This window comes from Hyaena hyaena, unplaced genomic scaffold (genome assembly GCF_003009895.1).
Source record: "Hyaena hyaena isolate Hyena2069 unplaced genomic scaffold, ASM300989v1 scaffold_594, whole genome shotgun sequence".
Taxonomy (NCBI): Eukaryota; Metazoa; Chordata; class Mammalia; order Carnivora; family Hyaenidae; genus Hyaena; species Hyaena hyaena.
Genome location: NW_024081227.1, coordinates 22,057 through 45,724, shown reverse-complemented (window position 1 = coordinate 45,724; position 23,668 = coordinate 22,057). Strand labels below are relative to the sequence as shown.

Below are 23,668 nucleotides of genomic sequence, written 5' to 3'. Positions count from 1 at the left end.
GGTGGAGGGCGGGGCCAGCGCGGGGACTTCCCCTGGGCTGAGCTGCGCAGCGGGTGCGGAGGGCGGGAGCCCGGCGGCCGTTCGGGGGGTCTGTGAGGCTGGCGGGGGCGGGCGGGCACGCAGTCGCTGACCCATGGTGGTCCCCCCCGGCTTGGGACCTTTCGGGAGGAGTCGCTGCAGGCGGGGAGGGAACTGCTGGGAGGCTGAGGGCTGCTCGGCCGCGAGTCCTGTGGGGTCGCGAGCATGTGTACGTGCGCGTGTTTATCTAAGGCCCTGCGCGGCGGCCGGCACAGTCGCCTACCTCTCCGGCTAACTGTGGTGGCACCTCGGCGCCTAACGACGGCGACACGTAGCTGGGAGGTGACTAGCTCCTCCCCGCCAAGTGGGCACCCCTTGATCGCGCCCGCTCCTTGTCCTCCCCCCACCCCCGGAGAAGGGACAGCTCCGGCTCCAAGCCCTGGCCGTGAGGGAGCGCTGTGGGGACACGCTGCTCTCCACCTTGAAGTGTTGGGCAGGTGGTGGGAGTTCTGAGGCTTCAACATCAGGATTTTAAAGCACCTGTCTGTCTCTTGTCATTTTTACTTTTAGGGTTTTGGCCAAATTGGGCGAGGGCACAAAATAACCACTTACCCCTTCTCACCGAGGAAGAACGGGAGAAAGGGTAAGTAAGGAATGATCAGGGGTGGAAGGAGCTAGGAGCTTTCTTATATCAGAAAGAGCAAGGGAGAGAAAAATTTGAGACCCAGAACTGCCCCTGGGGGATTTGGGGGCCAAATTGTACCGTTATCGTCAGCACCCTGACGCCCACCTTCAAGGGTCACAGGCTCTGAATCCAAGAGTTTTTCCAGCCCTGGAGCCTGTAGAACTGGCTGGGAGTTTGACAGCGTGACATAGATCCCTTTTAGCCACTTGACCCCACAAAAAAACTGTCATTACCCCTCCCATCTTTGGAACGTTGGTCTTACAGTTGTCTGCTTCCCATCCATCTTTCTAAGCTAGCTTTGATTAATCCCCGATTAAACAGTCATGGCCCTGCTTGATTATTGACAGGAACCCACCCACAGATTTTTAAAAAGAGATTTAATGTAAAAATTTTTAGAATGCCAAAGGGTAAAAATAATATCATAACTATTGAAATTCTTTTGGGATCTTCTCTCAAGTTCACAGATGGTTTTTTTTGGTGTGTGTTTGTTTTGTTTTTGTTTGTTTTTGTTTTTTGGTACGGCAGTGAAATTACCAGGCAGGGCCTTTTTCCCTTGACTTTCTCTTTGAAACCCCCTCACAAATACTCTCTTTCCTTCTGAAAAGTGACCAAACAGCATACTGAAACACTGGGAGGGTTGCTATGATTTTCAGTGTGATGTCTTACATTGGCTCTTCTGTGCAAATCTTCAATCACTTTCCATTCTTCTACCTTCTTCCTGGAATGAAACAGCTCCTCTCAGAACACTGGGAATACCTTATGTATCCTATGTGTCCCATTTCACTAAATGTTTTAAGTTAGTTAAAATTCAGGCTAGCCACGAGCAAGAATGTAGCAAACTTTTCTTGGATACTTACACAGGAAAGCCAGAATTGCTTTCTGTGGCAACTTGACACTGGCTGCCTGTACCATTAACCTGCCTTATTTGTCTGTGCTCAAGTGGTAGATAACCATATATGTAACCATATGTATGAAAAACTGTAGAAAATGGTAATGGATGATGGGTTCATTCACAGATTCGGTAGATATTTATTTATTATCTTTTCCCAAAAGACTGAGCACTGATGTAGAAGTAGGATGGTAAGAATGATGAGCCTGTGTTGGAAATGGCCATTTGTGGCAGGCCTTTCACAAGGCTTTTTGTGGATTTTCAGAACAGTTAAGTGATAATGTAAACACCTTCCCTATACTATTGAGCTTAGTCATGTGGAAGTCTATGCAGTGTTGTGGGTGTACAGTGCTATTTTTCTGCTTCTGGTACTTTCAGTGATAAACATTTAAGGATTACTGACATGGTGAATTGTGTCCTTTTTTAGAATAGTGTTGTTACTGGACAGAGAATCAGTTCTGAACTCAGGTTTGACTGCTGGCTGCTGGAAAATCAATACTTGAGAGACAAGTGATGGTGGGAAGGGAAAGATTGCTTTGTTGAGGAAGCCAGCAACCTGGGAGGATGGTGGATTAATGTCCCAAAGACCATCTTTCCAGTCCAGGTGAAGCTGGAGAGTTTTAAAGTGAAAGGCATGAAGAATGAGGAGGGGGGCAGGATGCCACATTCAGGAGAAGCTGGGGCCCAGGCAGTTAGTGGTATGTTGACATGACCCTGAACAGTCTTGCTGCATCAGTGCCAGCTGTCTTTGAATGTGATTAGGTGTTATCTTCTGGGAAAGTTTGGTGTTTCACTCCTCAAGGCCAGTGCTTTGCAAATCTCTAGGAAAGTATGTTAGTTTGGCTGCAGACCAACGGACTTAGGTCAGCAAGCAAGAAGTGCATAAGCTTGAGGCAAGTTAACCCTTAAGACTGGTTGGTGTGGTGTTACAGTGTTACAGTCATTTTCCAGTGTAGTAAGTGTATTGTACCAGCATAAAAATTACATGATGATAGTATTTTGAATTGTTGCATAAAGATAATGTAAGATGAGAAAACATGGAGAGTGTTACGGGGGATACACTTAAGAAAATAAATATTAGACTGTTCACCTGTATGAGTTTCTTGTACATTTAACCTCATTTTTTATTGAAGATGACCTTTTCTGGTTATATAAGGTTAAAACAAGTTATTTAAAAATGAATCTTTCAGGGATGTAAAAGATGGAAAGCAAATCTCTTAAGAACCTACTCTCAGATGAACCTTGTCAACAGTTTGTATCTACTTCTTCAACTATTTGTTTCACGATTATATGTTCATATTTGGCCTTCTAGCTCTATGTTCTTGACTGTGTACTGCCACCCCTTGCTCCACCCCAAGGCCCCTGTAGAAGTGGCTCTGTCTTTTACATTCTTTTAGACTTGGGCTTGAGTCCTGGCTCTTATCTCATTAGCTCTGCGACTTTGGACCAGTTAAAACTTTGCTCCCTTAATTTCTCACCCGTTAAAACAGAACAAGGAGTATATTAAAAAGTGTGTAAAAAACAGCGTCTGGAATGTAGATACTGTTAACTCCTTTTTTATCTGGTCACCCATCACATTCTTACTGATTTTCCTTGGTACTAAAGTAACGTATCTCGTACTTCACTTTCCTGAGGTGGGTGTTTGCATTTTCACAATCACTTGTTCTATCCGATTCTAGAATTTCTGGGACAAGGACTGACCCCTGATATGGCTTGAATTCTCCTATGAAATCATTCCATAGCTATGCCTAAAGAGTGTCAGCTTGAAAAATGAAGGGAAAGGGTTTCTATAAATGTGTTTAAAAAGCTCTGACACTGTTCCTATCGTGGGAAAGACATACTACTGCATTTAGCTGAGTGCTTAAATTTAGGATTTCTATTTCAGAAGTGTCTTTGGTTTATAAGAATTACAATAAAAATGCTGATGCTTCATGTCCAAACTGTCATGATTTTGCCAAGTTGTTGGTTTAATATACAGCTAAGCTGTGTATTTAGTGTATCTAATACAGCGCTGGAAGCCAAGAAAGACAAGTCCACAGATATCAGATTTTACACCAGACATCTGTCTTCACTTCGCTAAGGAGTACATTTTGTCAGTAGATTATAGGCCTTTCAGCTGTAGTTTGTGGCATTCTGTCATCAGGTCTTGTCTGTCGGGTTTAGTGTGATGTTTTATTCAAATGCCAGCACATGCTAAAGGAGCACCTGGTCAGAGAAGCAGACATTTCCCACAGGTGTCTTCTGGTGTCAATGCTCTTACAAGTCAACGAGGTAAAATAGCTTCTATCCTTGGTGATGTTTTTGTGGAAGAAACATATTCTTAAAGAAAAGGCTCACTTAAGAGCCCATTGTATTCCAGAAATTCATTTACAAGTCCATTTTTGTTTGTAGTGTTGAACAATGTGCTTATAGGACCCAAATAACAAATAGCATTTAGATTTCCGGATCAGGATCCCCAAAAAACTACTTTAAGTCACTGTATGCCCATTATGTATCAGTGGTACCATAGACTCTTGCCAACATTTATAATAGGATTTTGGAGGATAATATATTCTGAGTTCCAGCCTAGAGCAGCTGGACAGTATCCCTCACATTGAGGCAGTCAGGAGTATAGAAATAACCTAGAGGCTATTACTTGTGGGTTCTCAGGTAGGCTCTGTGATTGCTTAGCTGTGATCTTGGATACAAATTCTTTATCTGTAAAATGGGATAATTGCTCATGATTACTGTGAGATTTAGTGATCGTTTGTAAAGTAGCACAATATCTGGTACAGAATTAGCCATCAGTAAATAGTAGTTTCATTTCTCCCCTCTGGGTCCTGGCCACAAGAACAAAGGTTACCAACCTCCCCAACCCCTGCCTTATATCTCAGAATAATCCACTGGCAGGATTTGTGGATTATTTCCCAGCAGAGGGACATTACCCCTGGAATCTGGAATTTAATAGTGGGGTCTGGGAAAGACAATGGGGAATAAAGACAAAGGGGAGGAGTGGTGAAATAACAGAGGAAAGGTGCCGATTTTTGCTCAGTCCATGGACTTAGGTTGATGAATTATTTGACTCAGAGAAAGAAACACCTTTTTCTCTGGACTTTCTGTTGATCTTTTGTCAGCTGCTCCATAGGAGACTCTTACTTACCTCCTTATTGCTGCTTAGTCCAATGATGCTTTCTTTTTTCTTTTTCATTTTTGCTAACTTGATATTACATGAATAGTCATGTATTTCTATTTGTTTTTTTAATGGGTGGGACCTAAGAATAGATGTCTGTACTTTCTTAAGATCTGGTCTTTGTCTTTTGTTTAAAATTTTTCTTTTTCTTTTTTTAAATATTTATTTATTTTTAAGAGAGAGACAGAGTGCCAGCAGGAGAGGGCCAGAGAGAGAGGGAGGCAGAATCTGAAGCAGGCTCCAGGCTCTGCGCTGTCAGCACAGAGCCTGATGCAGGGCTTGAACCCACAAATCATGAGATTTTGACCTGAACTGAAGTCACGTGCTTAACCAACTGAGCCACTCAAGAACCCCAGATCTGGACTTTTCCTATACTTGAAATCCAGTCGATCTTCTTGTCCTTTCATTAGCCTAGAGTTCATTTTTTTTTTTTCCCAACTATATGTATGCTATGTGCACTGAACTGGTGCTGAGGCTATAAAGATGAAGTCACTGTCCTTGATCAAGGATCTTCTAGTTTAGTAGGACAATAGACATCCTGACCAACAGTTCATGTATTGCATACTATTTGCCATAATGGAGATAAGTGCAAAGGAAGGCTAGCAGGAGCTCTTGATCCCTGGTGGAAATGCCACGGGAGGATTTTAGCAGTGGTCATGTTTTCAGCTGAATCTTGAAAGTCGAGTAGAAGTGGGTAGGTTGACAAGCAGCAGAGAGCATTTCCACGTGGGGTTAATAGCCTGAGTAGTTGTATGGCATTATGAGGGCATGGTGTGTTCACGGAATTATATGTAGGTCGGTTACATTACAGTGTGAAGGACAAAGTCAGGAGTGAAAGGAGATGAAACTGGATAGCTAAGTCAGGGCATACTTTCTATGCCACGTGCAGCATTGTGTGTCACATGAAAGGTCACCGTGAAAGCAGTGTGCTAGGTAGATTGGGGGTAGAGTGAGGTGCTGGGCTGGGCTGTGGCAAGCCTGGAGGCCTGAGCAGACAGTGCATTAGTATGGGTGATGGCAGGTCGAGAGCTGAGGCAAGGCTGGAAGTAGTGGGGCAACTTAGAATGTTTAGGAAAAATATGAAGGAGGGAAAATTGGTTGGTCTTCGTGACTGTTTGAATGTAATAGGAAGGGGAGAGTGAGGATGCTGGGGTAGCTGCAAGATTTCTGATCAGTGAGAGGGGAAAGAGCAGAGGAGGCAACTCTGGGGGGCAGCTGATGAATTTGGGCTGGGACAAGTGATTAAGGAGCTTGCTGGTCATGTCCCTGATGAGTTGGGGTTGTCTAGGTGGCTGTTGGATATAGAGGGTCCTGGAGTGTCACAAGAGATGTGGCAGAGGCAGATGCAGAGGCAGATTTCTGAGTGCTTACTTACTATGTGGAGAGTAGTTGAAGGCATGGGTAAGGACAAAAGTGCTTAGAGGAACTGCATAGAAAGAGAAAGGGCTCAAAGTAAATTTTGGAGAATACTGAAATTTTTGGGACAAACCAAGACAGAGACACATGTAAAGATATGAAGGGGAGTGGCCAGGAAGCTGGGGGAAAAGAGAAAGCAAAACTTTTCAGGCCAACTTGCAGAGTTTCAAGAAGTACAACCCAATTAAAACTACTGCTATGAATCATCAAGCATGATGAGGATTGTAAAGTGCCTATTAGAATTAGTGCTTCTATTGGTCTGGTGGGGGCAAAAAGTACACTGTGTGGGTAAAAGGAATGAGTAGGAGAGGAGGAAGTAAGGAGAGAGTTAAGTATGCCTGGGCCTTTCCTCAGAGATTGTACCTTGGCTGGTCTTTGGTCCAGAATTTTCAAAGCTCTAATATACGTCCAAAGATGAGAATTGGTGTGGCAGACTTCTTTTTTTGAGGGGAGAGACAGCATGTCTGTATGCTGAGAGGAAGGAGCCCCACAGAGAGGGAGGTGTTGATAATATAATTGCCTGTAAATCACGGTTCTTTTTTGCTTTCTAGTGAATGAAAATCAGGTTTTCACTGTCTTTGCCTAATCGTCCCTTTAAAACAAACAAACAAAAAATGTATACCTGACCCCCACTCTTGAATATCCTATTTACCTTTTTTTTTTTTTTTCCCTTAGTCCAGAGTTCTACTGCTAACTTGCTCTCACTGCATTTGGCCTTTTTTCACTTACATTATTCTCTGACCTAATCCAGTTGTGGGAGAAAAAAGTCCCCTTTCTTGTATGAAAAACTGAAAAATGTCAGAGGAGTGTATACTAGGAAGCTAAAGGGGAATTAACCATGCCGAACATTAAAAAATCATTTGATTTAGCAGACATTAATATCTGGTATCTTCAAGGCTATAAAAGATGGAAGGATGCATAGGTTGGAAAGGATGAATGAGATAGGGATCCTGCCCTTAAGGACTTCTCAGGTCAGTGAGAGAAATAGATGTGTAAGTAAATACTTTATGCAGCATATAAGCTGTTATAGAGATTCAAGGTAAGGTGGATGTAAAAAAATGGAGTTCTTTCTTTGTGTTATCCTGAGGATTTCACACGGGTGAAATCTCAAGGTGACACCTGAGCTAGAACTTGGAGTGGAGTGAAGGAATATGATGCTGAGGTTCAAGGAGTGGGGTCAAGGGAATAAAATACTCCTTGGTGGTCCCATGATGGTGGCAGAATGGGTTTCAGTGTTTCATCTCCTCATCCTCCTTGTTCTGTTTGGTTTACTGCAAGATATCTGTGTCTTTCAGGGAGCTCTGGAGGATAAAGATGTTTCAGCTGACATGTAGAGATATCCACAATTTCTCTTTGTCTAGTACAAACTTTCTGTGGACTTACTACCACTGGTTTATTATATGCTAGATGACTAAAACAGACCAGAGCAATCGAATCAGAACCCCTGGGATTGATGTCCAGGTACTGATATTTTTCAAAGTGCCCCCAGGTGTTCTATTGGCAGCCAGAGTAGAGAGTTAAAATATGGTGCAGCAGAAAAATCTTAGACATAGAGCTAAAAAGTTATAGGTCGTATTTTTGTGATTCTTTTATTTGTTTTTCAATGTTTATTTAATTTGAGAGAGAGAGAGATGGAGCAAGCAAGCAGGGGAGGTGCAGAGAGAGGGAGAAAGAGAGAATCCCAAGCAGACTCTGCACTGTCAGCACAGAGCCCAGGGTGGGACTCCAACCCACAAACTGTGAGATGGTGATCTGAGCCAAAACCAAGAGTTGGACACACAACCACCTCAGCCACCCAGGTGCCCCTGTGATTCTTTTTAATAGCATATGTCCTTAGTTAAGTTCTTTAGAGTTCTCTAAGCCCCATCATGCTTTGGAAAGTGGGGATGGTAGTAAACTTGTCCTACCTTGTAAGATTGTGTGGGTCAAAAGAGGTGATTGTATGAAGGGACATTACATGTAGATGTGGTTTTGACAATGAAATATTCTGTTGACTCCCCATTAGATGACAGGCTGAGAGCTAGCCACCTTGCCCTGCAAGATAGCAACATTTTAGAGATTTGGATTTAAGATTTCACCATCATGAGCATTATGATGATGTATTTTATTTACTATATTTGCATAACGCTAAAGTGTTGAAGACCAAAAGCAAAAAAGTACATCCTTAAAGAAACAATTAGCAGTTGAGCATTTCTCATCTGACATATTAATTCTATTTAAAATTATATGAATGTTTACTGTGATTAAGATTGTAAAGTGTATAAATATTCTCAATGTCAGTAATGTGATTGTTGAATATTAAAATGCTCTAAACAGGTTTTTATTTTTAAAATCTGTATATTAAAAAAGTAGAAATCTTCCAGGAGACAGTAAAAACCCCACAAAGTACCATGGAGCCCATGAATTGAATTATAGTATAAGTGCCATCATGTCTGTTATGTATATAGGGACCTGTCTTTTTTTTTTTTTTTTACTGTGGGATGCCTGGTATATGAGTGCTGGTCATAGAATCACATAGGAACCATCATCCTTATGGTATTCTAACACATTTTACTTGAAAGGTAGTATTGTTTAATGGCAAGGAAACTGAACCTAAAGCCTCAGATTGGGTTCTAGATCAGGTTTCCCTCCCCACTCCTAAATGCTGGTAGCTAAGTTAGTTTCTCTGAGCCTCACACGTGAAATTGGGATGCATTAGTTCTCTGGTTGCTTTGTAACATATCAAAAACTCAGTGGCTGAAAATAACAATAATCATTTATTATATTATGGTTTCTGTGGGTCAGCAGTTTGGGTGGTTCTGGCTCAGGATCTCATGAGGTTACTGTCAGATACCAGCTGGAGGTGTAGTTATTGGAAGGCATGTCTGAGGCTAAAAGATTCATTTTCAAAATGCCCACTCACATGGCTGGCAAGTTAGTGTTGACAATTTGGTTCCTCTCCATAAGGGGCTGACCATTCAGCTGCCCTCACATCATAGGAGCTGGCTTCCCCAGAGTGACATATAAGAGACCAATGTGGAATCTGTAGAGCCTTTTGTGACCTACCCTTGGAAGTCACATATCATCATTTTTGATGTCTGATTGGTCTCATGGGCCAGCCCTGATTCAGAGTCAGATTACACAGTATAGGAGGCATGTATCATTGGGGACCATTCTGGGGGGTTGGTCGTCTGACAGGAAAACCACCTCTACCCAACATAGTATAGCTTAGAGTTTCAATGAAGACTTTATGAAAAATCCTTTGTAAATCATTAAAGCAATAGATAAATTTTTCAAGTTTTTCGCATCTTCTGCTGTAGAAGTAATACATCCAAGAGGAGAATATTGTGAGCAAGAACACTAACCTTAGCAAGAGCCTGTCAGTCACCTGAGTGACCATAGGCTTTATCCTAGATAGTCTGCCTCCTTGATGAAATCTCTGAATGTCTGTTTTTATATCTGTCTTTTGGAATTTGCTCTGTTTTGTGGACTTGCCTTACCCTATGTTGGATTAGAAACTTTTAAAGCAGGGGCTACATCTTACTCTTCATTGTCATCTGGCACCTTTAACTTAATGCTTGGTACTTCAAGTGGTGTTTAATTGCTATTAGCTGAACTAAATGGGATCACTGGCAGAAGTCCAGTCTTTACGCCTCTTCTGAAATTTTAGCTCCTGGGAGTCATTATTTGCTCAGGTGGTACTGATGATGGTGGTGGCTCCTGCCAGAACTATCTTTAAGCCTGTCTTATGGACTCCTGATTTGTCACTATAGCCCTTAGCCTCTCCTAAATGACTCAGGTGTTTGGATCTGCCAGGTGCTTAGCCTGTTCTCAATGGTGACCAAAGCAAGCACCCCCCTCGCCCACAGTCATTCCTATATGACTGCTTCAGAATCTCACTGAACTCCTGCTCAGTTTGGTAACTCACAGCATGTTTTTGACTTCTTAGATTAAGAATGCCCAGAAGATAAAAGTGTACATCTCTCTTCCATATGATAAATAATAAAAATTTAATCTTTGCAATTTTATCCCAAATTTTATTCTGAGAGGTAGGTCTTTGTCATGGCACTCTGACACACACACTTTTATATATCTTTCTTTTGACAAATATCTGTAGCATTTATGGTCAGCCTTTGAAAAATCATCTCGCTTGTAGCTAGAGGACATGTTGTAAACACATTATCAAGTTCTGGTGTTCTGGCTTTAGAATCATGTACAGCAAAGACTTTTTTTTTTTTGTTTAAAGAAGGCAAATGTTTGTAATACCATGTTTTACATTTTAGGAAAATTTAATCTTATGGATTTTTCATATTATGTAGACCAGTAAATTCAAAGCATCTCAGGATTCTTTTCTCCTTTCTGCTCTGTCTTGTGGATTTTCCTGCTGATTTCTCTCTTTAGGAATTCTTTACTTCCTTCTCCATTACGTACCTTCTTTGTCTGTTGTCTGTACCAAGTTTTCTGCCTCTCTTTGGGCTTAGTCTACCAATGTCATGTTTGAGGATGAGTGGGCGACAAAGGACAGAGTGGGCATTGTGAGGGGCACTGAGTCTGTAAAGAAGAGTTCAACTGAAGGTTAGGGTTCATGATAGTCAAAGGTGTTCTTTGCTAAGTAGGTAATAGTGGACCAAAGGAGCAACACTTGGTAGGAAAGGATTAGAGTTAGCCACAGATATTTGTGTTAATTTTTTAAAACAGATTTTACTTTTTTAGAGCAGTTTTAGATTCACAGCAAAACTGAGTGATAATTCCTATATACCCTCACCCCCACAGATGCATAGCTTCTCCCATTATCAACATTACTTACCAGAATGTTACATTTGTTACAACTGATGAACCTGCATTGAGGTAGCATTATCACCTAAAGCCCATAGTTTGCATTAGGGTTCATTCTTTGTATTGTACATTCTGTTGTGCATTTGAACAATAGAATGTGTCCACCATTATAGTATCATATACAGTGATTTCATTGTCCTCAAAGTCCACTGTATTATGCCTAGTCATCCATCTCTCCTCTCAAACCCTGACAATTGTAGATCTTTTTACTGTTTCCATAGTTGTGCCTTTTCCAGAATGTCACATAGTTGGAATCATACAGTATGTAGCCTTATTCCCTTAAATTTTAGTTTGCCTGTTCTAGCAGATTATTCACAAAGCATTTTGGTATATTTCAAAGAGCTTGTTTAATAAGAGTTTTATTAGTGTTACATTTAAATACTAAGTAATTAGTATTTAGTTCTGTTAAATAATAACTATTAGTATCATTATATAAGGAGTTTGAGGGGCTTCACTTCATAAACTAATTAGCTTTTTTATGAATCTATTTCTCATGTATAAGAGAAGTACCGTAGTCTGAACATATGAGTTAGGACAGTAATAGTTTAAGTTTCAGATGAAAATTGTGTGAGATGTGTGGTATGTATAACTGTATGATGTTAATATTCTAAATGTTTCATTAAAACCTTTATTTTAAAACTTAAAAAATAGGCATTAAATATAATTTTTTAGATTTTAAAGTGCTGATGTATGGTGAAAAGAATATGGAAGAGGTTTATGAGGTTTTATTCAAGTGCTAGCTCTACTATCAGCTATGTGAACATGAACTTTTTGTCTCTGAACGTCATTTTGTAGTTTTGGAAAAATGGGACTAACATGTACTTTATAGGTTATTTTTGAGCACTGTCTGAGCTGTTTGTTAGAATCCTATGTAAATTTTAACTCATAAAGAAATGTGGGGAGCGCCTGGGGGCTCAGTTGGTTGAATGTCCGACTTTAGCTCAGGTCATGATCTCACAGTTTGTGGGTTCAAGCCCCGCGTTGGGCTCTGTGCTGACAGCTCAGAGCAGGGAGCCTGTCCTCGGATTCTATGTCTCCCTTTCTCTCTGAACCACCCCTGCTCATGCTGTCTCTATCTCTCAAAAATAAATAAAACATTAAAAAAAAAAAAAGAAAAAAATGTGAGCCTGGGTGGCTCAGTTGGTCAAGCATCTGGCTCTTGGTTTTGTCTCAGGTCATGATCTAGTGGTTTCATGAGTTCGAGCCCCATGTTGAGCTCTGTGCTGACAGCACAGAGCCTGCTTGGGATTCTCAGTCTCCTTCTGTCTCTGCCTCTCCCTCACTCGTGCTGTCTTTGTATCTCTCAAAATAAATAAACTTAAGAAATTAAAAAAAAAAACAATTGTGAGGAATAATTTGGTTAATGAGTCATACTTGGTTATTTAATTTCTTTTGGTTTTGCAGACAAATGATAAAAGGCAGTAATAATTTGGGGTTAAGAAGGTAATACCACTGAAAAGATGTATTATTTAGCTGTTTCTTAGAAAAAATGCATTTTTTCCTTTTGAATATGTCTTGTTTATTAAGGCAGTTTGTATCTTATTGTGAAAGGTATACACTTTGGGATATTCATTTTGTGTGCTCCTAATCACATTTATTTCCTAGTTGTTAGCTTGAGATGTTGGTCCTCCCTCCAATAGCACGAATTATATGGCCACTTTCTGTATCGAGTCAGAGACACATTATTTGATATTTATGGCAGGAAAGACTAGATTCCAAATTCCTTGAGACCAGTCTCTGTGATTGAAGCCAGTAGGGCAAGGCAGAGTTAGGTAGAAAGATTATTTTGGGGTGGGGGGAGAGAATGCAAATAGTCTTGTGAAGTTGAAATCTTGAGGCAAGTGATACATTAAATATAATTCTAGTTTCAAAGTGTTGTAGTTTAAAATACTTAGAGGAATGGTCAGTGACATACTAATGCATTATACTTATTGAAAACTCTACACTTCCGAGTTTGAGAATGCTTGATGTTGTTTAGTTCAAGATAAAATTCTAATAGTCATGTCCCTTATTAACATCTTTATTATACTGCAGTCTCATCTCTTTGTATCTCCACTAATTTAAAGTTCGTTTTTTTGTCTTCAAAATGTATTACATAGCCCAAGACATGACATAGTGCTATTTCTACCATATCTACAGTCAGAACACACATATTTATTAAGTTCACTATCTTTTATGGGCATGGTTTGCCATGCTCCGAAACAATTAACAATAGTAACATCAAAGATCACTGATCACAGATCACCATAGCAAATATAATAATAATGAAAAAATTTGAAATATTGTGAGAGTTACCAAAATGTGACACAGAGACATGAAGTGAGCAAATGCTATTAAAACAAAGGACACTGAGGCAATTGCTTGATGCAGCATTGCCACAAACTTCAATCTGTAAAACAAACAAAGAAACAAACAAACAAAAAACATTAGCTGCAAAGCACAATAAGGAGTAGTGCAATAAAACGAGGTATGCCTGCATAGCTTAAAGTTATAGAGGCCACTGTCCATTCTAGGTTGACTTTCCCTGCTATGATCTTCCATTGCACAAAATTCATTTAGTTTTATACAATATAGTAGGTTCTTACTAAACAGTTGTTAAATCAATGTGGTCTTTTGTATTTGCAGGGAGGGCAGAGAGATCATCTTGAACTGACCTTTGAAGGAAGGGAAGAACATTCAAAACAGGGTTTGAACAAAGACATAGGGGAACTACCTTTGTTCCTGAATTTAGAACCAACTATTTGGCTACAGTAAAAGGCCATGGGACATGTAAATTGAGGTTAGATTGTGAATGACCTAAATGTTAGATTTAGTAGTCTGTCAGATTGACAAAGAAACAAAGCTTGAAAACAATGTGTTATTGAGGGTATAGGCAGGTTCATCATCACTAATGGGAGTATGGATTTTTACAGTTTTCATTGACACCAATTTGAAAATAGTTAACAAAACTTAAATACACATATGATTTGATTCCTTATTACAATTTATTGTGCAGATCTTGTACTTGGATGAAATAATATATATTTAAGGGTATTCTTGGCAAGAATTAGAAACAACTTAAGTGCCTATTCTTAGGGAATTGGATAAATAAATTATGGTACATGTAGTAAAATGTGTAGTAGTTAAAATGAATAAGGCAGTTTATATACACTGAAATGGAATAATTGTTAAGTCAATAAAAGGATGGAGAACAGTGGGTATTAATAGGTTAATATTTTGGAGGAGTCTAAATTAAGATACATATTTTCTTGTATATGCACAGAATATCTCTGGAGGGAATAATTAGAAAATGGAAAATGCCTCCAGGGAGTGAGTAGCTGGAGAACAGGGATGAGAGGGTGTCTTATTTTCTATTGTATACTCCCTTTTGGATATTTTGAATTTTGTATTATATGGAAGTTTTTTTAATGGAAGAAACACATTGAACTCAAAATGTATTTCTGTATTACATAAAATCCATTCTGGAAAATTAGGGAATAGAAAAGTGAATTAAAAAAAATCTCTCTGGTTCATATATCTGATAAGAGGTTAATATCCAGAGTCTATAAAAACTCCTATAATTCAACAACAAAAACTAAATAATCCAATTAAAAAACGAGCAAAGGACATGTATAGACATTTCTTCAAAGAAGATATATAAATGGCTGATAAGAGTATGGAAAGGAAAATGCAAATGAAAACCATGATTGAGATGCTATTAACTCACGCTCATTAGGATATCTACTATTAAAAAAATAGTAACAAGTATTGGCGAGGATGTGGAGAAATTAAAACCCTTGTGCACTCTTAATGTAAAATGGGGGTGGGGAGGTGCCTGGGTGGCTTAGTCGACTTCGGCTCAGGTCATGATCTCATGGTTTGTGAGTTCGAGCCCCGTGTCAGGCTCGCTGCTGTCAGCACAGAGCCGATTTCAGATCCTCTGTCCCCCTCTTTCTCCGCCCATCCCCGACTCTTGTGTGCTTTTTCTCTTAAAAATAAACATTAAAAAAAGAATTGAAAACAGTCTCTAAGACACATGTTCATAGCAGCATTAATTACAATAGTCAAAAAGTGGAAGCAACCCATGCATCCATGGATGGTGAATGGATAAACAAAATGTGATACATACATATAGTAGGACATTACTCAGCCTTGAAAAGGAAGGAAATTCTGACATATGCTACAACATGGGTGATCCTTGAGGACATTTGCTGAGTGAAATAAGTCAGTCACAAGCCGAATTCCATTTATGTGAGGTACCTAGAGGTTCTGCACATAGAGGAAATTCATAGAGAAAGAAAGCAGAGTGATGGTTACCAGGGGTAGGGGGTAGGGAAGAACGAGGAGTTGTTTAATGGATACAGAGTTCCCGATTTGCAAGAGAAGAGTTCTGGAGATCTGGGGCACAACAATAGAAGTATACTTATCCCTATTGAACCGTGCACTTAAAAATGGTTAATATGGTACATTTTATGTCATGTATATTTTACCACAGTTAAAAAAAGATAACATAGCCCCCTCCTCCCAAAAAAGCACCCTTAGGTATAGTGGTGGGGAAGGTGAATATGTAAATAAATGGCAGCTTCAGAATATAAGTGTCTAAAATGAGGTATAAACAAAGCTTTGGTGTGCCATGGGATGGTGTAGCTAAGTGATTGGAGATTGCCTGTGACTTCATAAAATAGGAGTGAGTTTTGAGCTTGTATTATTAGGAGTCTGCAGTGGAGAGGGTGGGAAGAAATCGAGGCCAAAGGAGTAGAACAAGTAAAGGCATAGGGAATATGAAGGGTACCATCATAGAACAAGATGGTGCTGGAAAAGAATCATGTCAGATTCTCGATGTCTGAATGCTGAACCACATTTTTCCTGCATAAATTTGTCTCACTCTTGTTTTGTTTGGCATGTAAACCACTTTCAGGGCTCCTTCTGGTGTTTTGTTTAATCCTTCTGGTGTTTTGTTTCTTCCCAAGTCGATTCTGCCTATTTCCTTCTTAGAGTACCCACTTACATTCCTTTCCCTGTAAAAAAAACCCATTATTTTTATGATGTGAATGGAAAACTCACCTTCCCAGCTCCCCTTTTTATTGTGAGTGGAAAACTCCCCTTCCCAGCTCCTTTTCTTTCATCTTGTTCTGCTTCTGTGTTGTGGTAAGTCAGGGTCCTGTTTGCCCTGTGCCACTAAGACCATCTTTTCTTAAATTTCTTCCAGCCAATGGAGCAGAATATGTTTAGTACACAAAAAGCTGAAGACATTGTATTTCAAAGGTTTTCCCTAAATAAAGTAGTGTACAATATAAATTCACTGGGCCTTATTGATTTTCTTGGTGACAGGTGAGGTATCTAATTTAGTTGCTTGGCTGATATGTCACTATTTTGTCTCTGCAAGCTATAACCTTGCTCTTTGACTCTTTTCATTAAAGAACTGAATTCATAGAGTTGATAGGTACCGTACGCAATTTTAAAGTAGAATTTGTCCTTTAGCTAGGCATTAGATTGTTCTGTTTTCTTCCTAATTTTCAGGTGTTAACAGAAATAAATGGGAATGATGTGGATCCTGACTTCATTTGTCTTGCTAATTTTAATCTGCTAGGAGCAGTGCAGTGGAAAACAATATCTAAGAAAAAGTATTTTCTGATCAGCTTCTACTGAAAATACTTAATCAAAGTAGTCAAAGGGGAAAGAAGATACCTTCTCAAGGATTGCTACTTGATTATGGAATTAAAATTGTAAGAGTGGTGATTTATCTGAAGTATGATTTTCTCTTGGGAATGTTTGCCATCCTATTAGCATTTATTTGCATATCTTTTACTTTTAACAAATACATGATTGGATCTGAAGATAGAAGACTACATTTGCTCTTATACAAAATTTAATTTTATGGTAATATCGACTACCTAATTATTATCTTTGCTTATAGTATCTTTGAGGAGTCTGGTTGGCTAGAAAACATGTTGTGATCAGTGCCTTGGAATTAATCAAGGTGGTCCTGTTGGCTTACAGAGAGGGCTTAGCTCACCTTGGCCCTTTTTCTGACATGTTTTATTTCTCAAGCAAACTAATATAGCTAAACTGGGGGAGAATTAGTCCTAGTGGTAGGCTCTACCAATCATAGGAGGTGGCTGGGCTTGGGTGGTGGTGGTTACATCAGCTTCGTTTCTGACAAGTAGAGCACACCAGTATGGTTATGAATGGTTAACAGGTGATGTAACTACTGCAAAAAAGTGGTAGTTTAAAATTAATTTCAGTTTTTGTTTTAAAAAATGTGGTTGAATTTTAAGTACTTTACTCTGTATTTGCTTTTATGTTTGCTGAAAATATTACACATGAAGATTATGCTTTAAACACTATAAAATGTTTTTCTACTATTAACTGAATGATGGTAGAAAATGTTACACTTTAAAGGTCATGTTGATTTTGTGGCATTTCCAATCTTACATTTTATACATGCAGTTGAATTGGTTTAGCTCCTAGTTGAGTGTTAAAAGATCTGGGTAATAAATGTAGAAGGGAAATTACAAAAGGGCATGATGTTTTGAAATGCACATATCTCCCAGCTTTCTTTTGTTTCAACAACGAAATACAAGTTCTAAGAGCCAATACAGAGGGGCTGAAAGGATAGCAGGATAATATGGGTTTTCAGTACTTGTTAAGTCCAATCACAACTCCAGTGATATTTTAATTGATGTTTACATAGATTTGTATTTTTCTTCCTTTTATGCCCTTCCCCATTTGAAAATTTATTAGAAGTTAATGAGACTTGAGCATTTGCCTTTTATATAGTGGATTGAACTAATTGTGTATTCAGAACACTCTTCATAACAGTTGCATCTGAGTGCTGTAGTAGCAGCTATGAAATTGATAAATCATGTTATGTTTATTGGGAGTGATGGATATTTACTGGGAGTGGCGACTGAGTGGGAGGCGGGGAGCCCAGTGCTTAAATACACAGGCCATGGGGACAGATGATCTGGATTCAGCTCTGCTACTTACTGTCTGTGTGTCCTTAGGAAGATTACCCAAATGCTGTGAGCCTTAGTTTATATCTTCAAAATGGGATAAGAGTAGGTTAATGTAAGAAATTAATTGAGGTAACAAAACAGAATAACAAAAATTTTTATATTAGTATCATTGATATGGTGATACAATATTTTAGACACTGCACATGAATATTCTTTACTAGAATGAAATATTCATTTTATTGATTTCACAATAAAATTGTCTTACAGTTTTTGTTTCCAGCGAATGATCTTTCAGTTTACAGATTTGATAATAGTTTGTGAAAGAGTATTTCTGACTGATTTTGAGAGTGACTGCCCATCACTATCTCCTTATTAAGAATGGAAGAAAACCTTACTGTACTGTTAGCCAAAAATTTTTATTTAACTATCTAATATTTGTAGTGAAGTTACAAACTTATTATACCAAAATATTGGTATAATTTTGGCCAAGGAAAAATAACATCTTAAATATTGCCTAGGGGATTCTGTTATGCTGTCTTACTTCTAAAACTGACCTTTCATCTGTGATTTTATTATGGCTAGATACAAATGATTCATTTGGCTAGCTGTATGAAGAGGTGAAATTGCCATAGTTCTTTGTAATTAATTAGATAACAAATTACTTGGCTATGGAAAAGGGGAAGGTCTTTAGGTGATATGTCTAGTCTTTTTTCAGAACAAAGATGTATTAGGTTCTGAAAAACTTCGTCATTATTAAAAACTGATACATATTAATTTAAATTGCTTTGAATTTCTATATGGCTCATATATTTTTATCTAGCTCATATACTCCCTACAATCTATCAAAATCATTACTAAATTTTCTTTCTGATCCATTTACTGTAACAACCATTGTGATGTTCCCTAATATCATTTGCTGTTGATGAAACAATAAAAATAAGTATCTTACAAAATTGGAAAGATCAGGGAATAATTCTCAGGGCCACTGAACTGTTGATTAAGTTGACAACAACCTATTTGGTGTCCCATATGAAAATAATTTAGTTTATTGTTTCTGGCGTTTATTTGTAAATAGGGTTTTTTTTTTTAATCCTTGCTGCTGATAGCAGGAATATATTAGAAGTTTCCCCAAGTGTGTGTGTTATCTTGTACTACCCAACCAGCCATGTGATATGTATTTGTTAAATGAGCACAGGTATAAAGACCAGGCAAGAAATTAACTGTGTCATTATTAGAAGTGAACATGATTTCATGAGCATGTTAACCTTGCAGCAGAAGCTACAAGTGGTCTTGGAGCACAAGTACAATGATGATGATAATGGGTTGTATAATGGAAGACAGGTAATTTTAGGAGTGGGGAGAAGGAGCTATTCCATGGATTTCTGATATGGAAGGTAAAAGCCTGAAGTTAGATTCAGAATCAGAGATAGTTGAAACAAAGAACCTTACAGGTAGTCTACTCAAATAGATGAAATGAATTGTTGGGTCATTGGGATAGCTAGGACTTGAATCCAAGTTTTCTGATTTCTCCTTTGGTACTGAACATGGGAAAAGAAGGAAAGATTTAGCTCTAGAATTAGATGGACACTTGGTTCTTTGGGAATAACAGGTGCAGGGAGGTACTGTATCAGATAGATTGGGTGACTCTCCAAATAGCTTGTTCTGGCCATCCAGTTTCTTTCTTATGCTCCTGACTGGTATTTAAAGGAATGGAGTATCTGACACAATCATACCAAACTGTCTCTCCATCAACATTGTAAGTGAGGAGTAATGTAAACCATATCTAAAATTAAGCAGGGGCACCTGGGTGGCTCAGTCAGTTGAGTGTCCTACTTTGGCTTGGGTCATGATCTCATGGTTTGTGTCTTTGAGCCCCATGTCAGGCTCTGTACTGTCAGCTCAGAGCCTAGAGCCTGCTTAGGCTCTGTCTGTCTCTGCCCCTCCCTCGCTCACACTCTCTTTCTCTCTCAAAAATAAATATTAAAAAAAATTAAAGGGGTGCCTGGGTGGCTCAGACATTTGGGCAGCTGACTTTGGCTCAGATCATGATCTCATAGTTTGTGAGTTCGAGCCCCATGTTGGGCTCTGTACTGACAGCTCAGAGCCTGGAGCCTGCTTCAGATTCTGTGTCTCCCTCTCTCTCTGCCCCTTCCCCACTCACACTCTGTCTCTCTCTGCCTCAAAAGTAAATCAACGTTAAAAAAATTAAAAAATTAAAAAAAATAAAATTAAGCAGACAGTCAAGAAATCCTTGCTTAGCACCTGCAAATGCTTAACAAAATTCTAAGACTTGAGAGAGAGGAGTAAGGCATGGTACTTACCCTTTAGGGGCTTAGAGCATAGTTGGAGAGAATGGACATATCTGTACAAAGATAACTAATACTGGGTGCCAAATGAAGGTGTGGCTAGTACATGTCAGAGGAGTTTGGGGGTGAAAGACAGTGCTGGGGCTTAGAGGTCCCATGTAAGGTTTCCTTCCCAGGAGAGATGAAAATTAGGTTGGTTCCTTCTCAGCTAAGAAGATCTTAGGAATAATTATATGTGTTCAGTTGTAAAGATTTCAGATTCACCTAAATTACGAAGTTACAAAGCTAGAAGTTGTTTTCATATGCTTACCTGCCTTGCAGTGGAATACCGTTCCACAATTCCAAAGCTGTTGTGCAGAGGATGGCTGAAGGTTCTGTTCTGAGGCTCCCATTTCTGCTGATCACTGCTGAGGTCACCAGCAAATCAAACTCTCCCTACTGGTGTGGTCCAAATGGTCTTGTGAATGTTGCAGTATAGAGCCCCATGGTTTCAATTACCCTGCTCTCCCTTTTTTTCTTTATTGGCCAAATAGTTAAAATTGCTACTTATGTGTGAGTATGGTGAAGTTTCCCATCTAAGGTGATCTTTTTACTAAGAAATTATTAAAGTGAGGTGGGATATTCATCTAATGTACATAAAACATAGCTGCACCTGGCATTTACAGCAGGCTTTTCTGTTGTTCAGTTACATTATTTTGATATTCTGTATTATGAATCATTAACTTGAAGATTGGTACATAAATAATGCTATTAAACATTATAAGATAAATAATCTTATCACTGCATCAGAGAATAAATATACTTCTGAAAACCCATGTTATTTTTACTCTACATGGATATCTCTGCATTCAAATGGGATTTCATTTTATCACAAATAAGGGCCTATAAACCTGAGAGAGGTGAATTTAAACAAGAAATGTGAAAAATGTTAGGGCTCGAATTATATAGTATGAGCCTCAATCCACCTCTAATCCTTTAAGGTGGTGGTTTTTGACCTTTTTTTTCTTATCTTTTAATGTAGTAAACCCTTCAAAGAAAATCTTTTTTGGAATTCTATTATTAAAACAACAACAACAACAACAACAACAACAGAAAAACAGAAGCAGAATAGCCCTGACTAGAGAAGGGAATCAGAGCTCAGAGTTTTGGTCACTTTGTGCCTGTTCCCTTTGGCTCTCATGCCTCTAGGGAATCCTTAGGACACCATGAAGCTTGGGTTAAACACATCACTTTTAAGGAAAAGCAACCTAAACACTTCTTCAAAGTAAGCTTTTAATTGGAAAAAAAATCTTGATGTCCTACAGTGGAATTTGGTTATGAAAAATTACTTAATCTTTGTTACCCACCTTTACTGCCTTTAGACATGAGTGCTGTGCTATGATTTATGGAAGAAAAAAATGCCAAAAAAAAAATCCACCTCTTAAAATTCAGTGTACATACACATACTTAAATATACATATTTTAAAAAGAAATACTTCCTCTACTGCCAAGTAAAGCTAGAAGATGAGAGAGAGGGTAGTCAGACACATGAACATACCTGTGCACACAGACACAACACACAAACACACAACTACTTTGTTGCATGTGGTTAGGCAATGCCTTTCTCTCAGTCCATGCCTCCACAACACCCACCATATTCTGAATGCAAAACAGATAGTCTACGTGGATGGGAAATCATGAGGTTAGCTTACCAAAATAATTATTTAAAAATTGTTATTAATAATACATTTTTAGAAGTAATTTATTAATTTTTTCAATAGAACTGTATTGACCATCAAACACTTAAGTGCAAGGCTCTGAGGTTTGTCAGGGAACAAGAGTCCCTGTTTGCAAAGAACTCACAGCTAATTGGAGGTAAGGATGAGACAATCAAGTGTGATAAATGCTGTAGCAGAGGAAGCATAGGATATTGTGGGAATGCATGGGAGGAGCATCTAATTCAGACGTGGAGAGCCAAGGTGGACTTCCTGGTGGGGTGACATCTCAGCAGACTGAAAGATGAAGAAGAGTTGGCTGAGACAGGGACATCTGGTTGGCTCAGTTGGTAGAACATGCAACTCTTGATCTCAGGGTTGTGAGTTCAAGCCCCACGATGGGTGTAGAGCTTACTTAAAAAAAAAATAAAAAGTTGTCCAAGACAAAGAAAGGTGGGAGCAGTGATGAAGACAGATGGGAACATATATAATGGTCCAGAAACAAGTAAAAGCATGATGCATTCTGGAAATGTATGTAGGTGGGTTTGGCTGGAGCATGGTGTGCTAATGAAAGAGAAGTTGTATGCTAAATCTATGTTAATATTGTGCTATAGGAAATGAGGAGTTATTGAAGTGTTTCAAGCAGGAGGAAGTTGTGGTTTGTATTTTTTTGTTTTTTTAGGAGAGTGTACTTGGGTAACTACCATGTTGACCTTGGGGCAGCTGTTTGGATGATAGCATCATTCTCTGAGAGTAGAAGGACCAGAGATTATCGAATACTGTATAGTTTCTCTTCTATTACATCCCCCGTTGCCTATCTTTTCTATAAAACCTATCTTTCTTCATTTTACTTTTATGGCCCTTGTAACCTTATCACAAGGCTAGATTAATTCAAAAGAACAAAGTTTAATGTTCAATATCTATATAGATACACAGGTATATCTTCATTCTTTCAGTATAGAAATTGGCTTGATGCCCTGCATGTAGCAGGTACACAAATGTTTATTGGCATAAAAGGAATAAATACTGAAGGAAGAAATGCCAACTCAGTTCTTTCTCTCTCTCTTTTGGGTAATCATTCCTCTGCCCTTTCCAATGCTCTTTAGGCTTAGATAATTTCAACATCAGCTGTTTCTTAGCCAACCACAGAGGTCTGACCATTGTATACTAGGACTAATGATAATAAAATGTGCATTTAAAATAGTTCAAATTCACAACTTCATATTTTACCACTGGATCTCAAATTCACATAACAGCTGGATATGCAGGCATAAAATCAAAGAATAGTGGAAAGCTTTATTTACTCCCCTCAATAATTATACTTTGGAAATTAGATTGATGGATAATTTATGAATTGAAAAATGTTTTTGTACCTGCAAGGGAACTAACTTAATTTCTAACATATATCTGAGAATGATCCCAAAGGAAACTTATTTTAAAATAATATTTTATAAACTTTTAAAAAATATTTTGCATTTTATTAAACTTAACAATTTATAAAATACTTTCATGGTATTACTTATACCAAAATTAAATTCTCATTACTTAATTTACCTTTTGAGGCTAAATACCCAGTTATTTTTTTGTTAAAATTTTTTAATGTTTAATTATTTTTGAGAGGGGAGAAGAGGCGGTGGAGGAGGGAGAGAGAGAGAGAGAGAGATCAGGGGAAGGGTAGAAAGAGGGAGACACAAAATCCAAAGCAGGCACCAGCACAGATGCGGGGGTCCAACTCATG

The 23,668-nt window shown here is 38.7% G+C and overlaps 1 protein-coding gene across 1 annotated transcript in view; it reads left to right on the top strand.

Annotated features, from left to right (window-relative positions):
• Positions 1-305: 305 nt before the first annotated feature.
• Positions 306-23,668, top strand: part of IMMP2L (inner mitochondrial membrane peptidase subunit 2) — a 41,613-nt gene continuing 18,250 nt past the window's right edge. The window contains exons 1-2 of the mRNA XM_039256910.1: positions 306-360; positions 589-661. The gene's annotated coding sequence lies outside the window, so the exon portion shown is untranslated. The remainder of the gene's footprint in view (positions 361-588; positions 662-23,668) is intronic.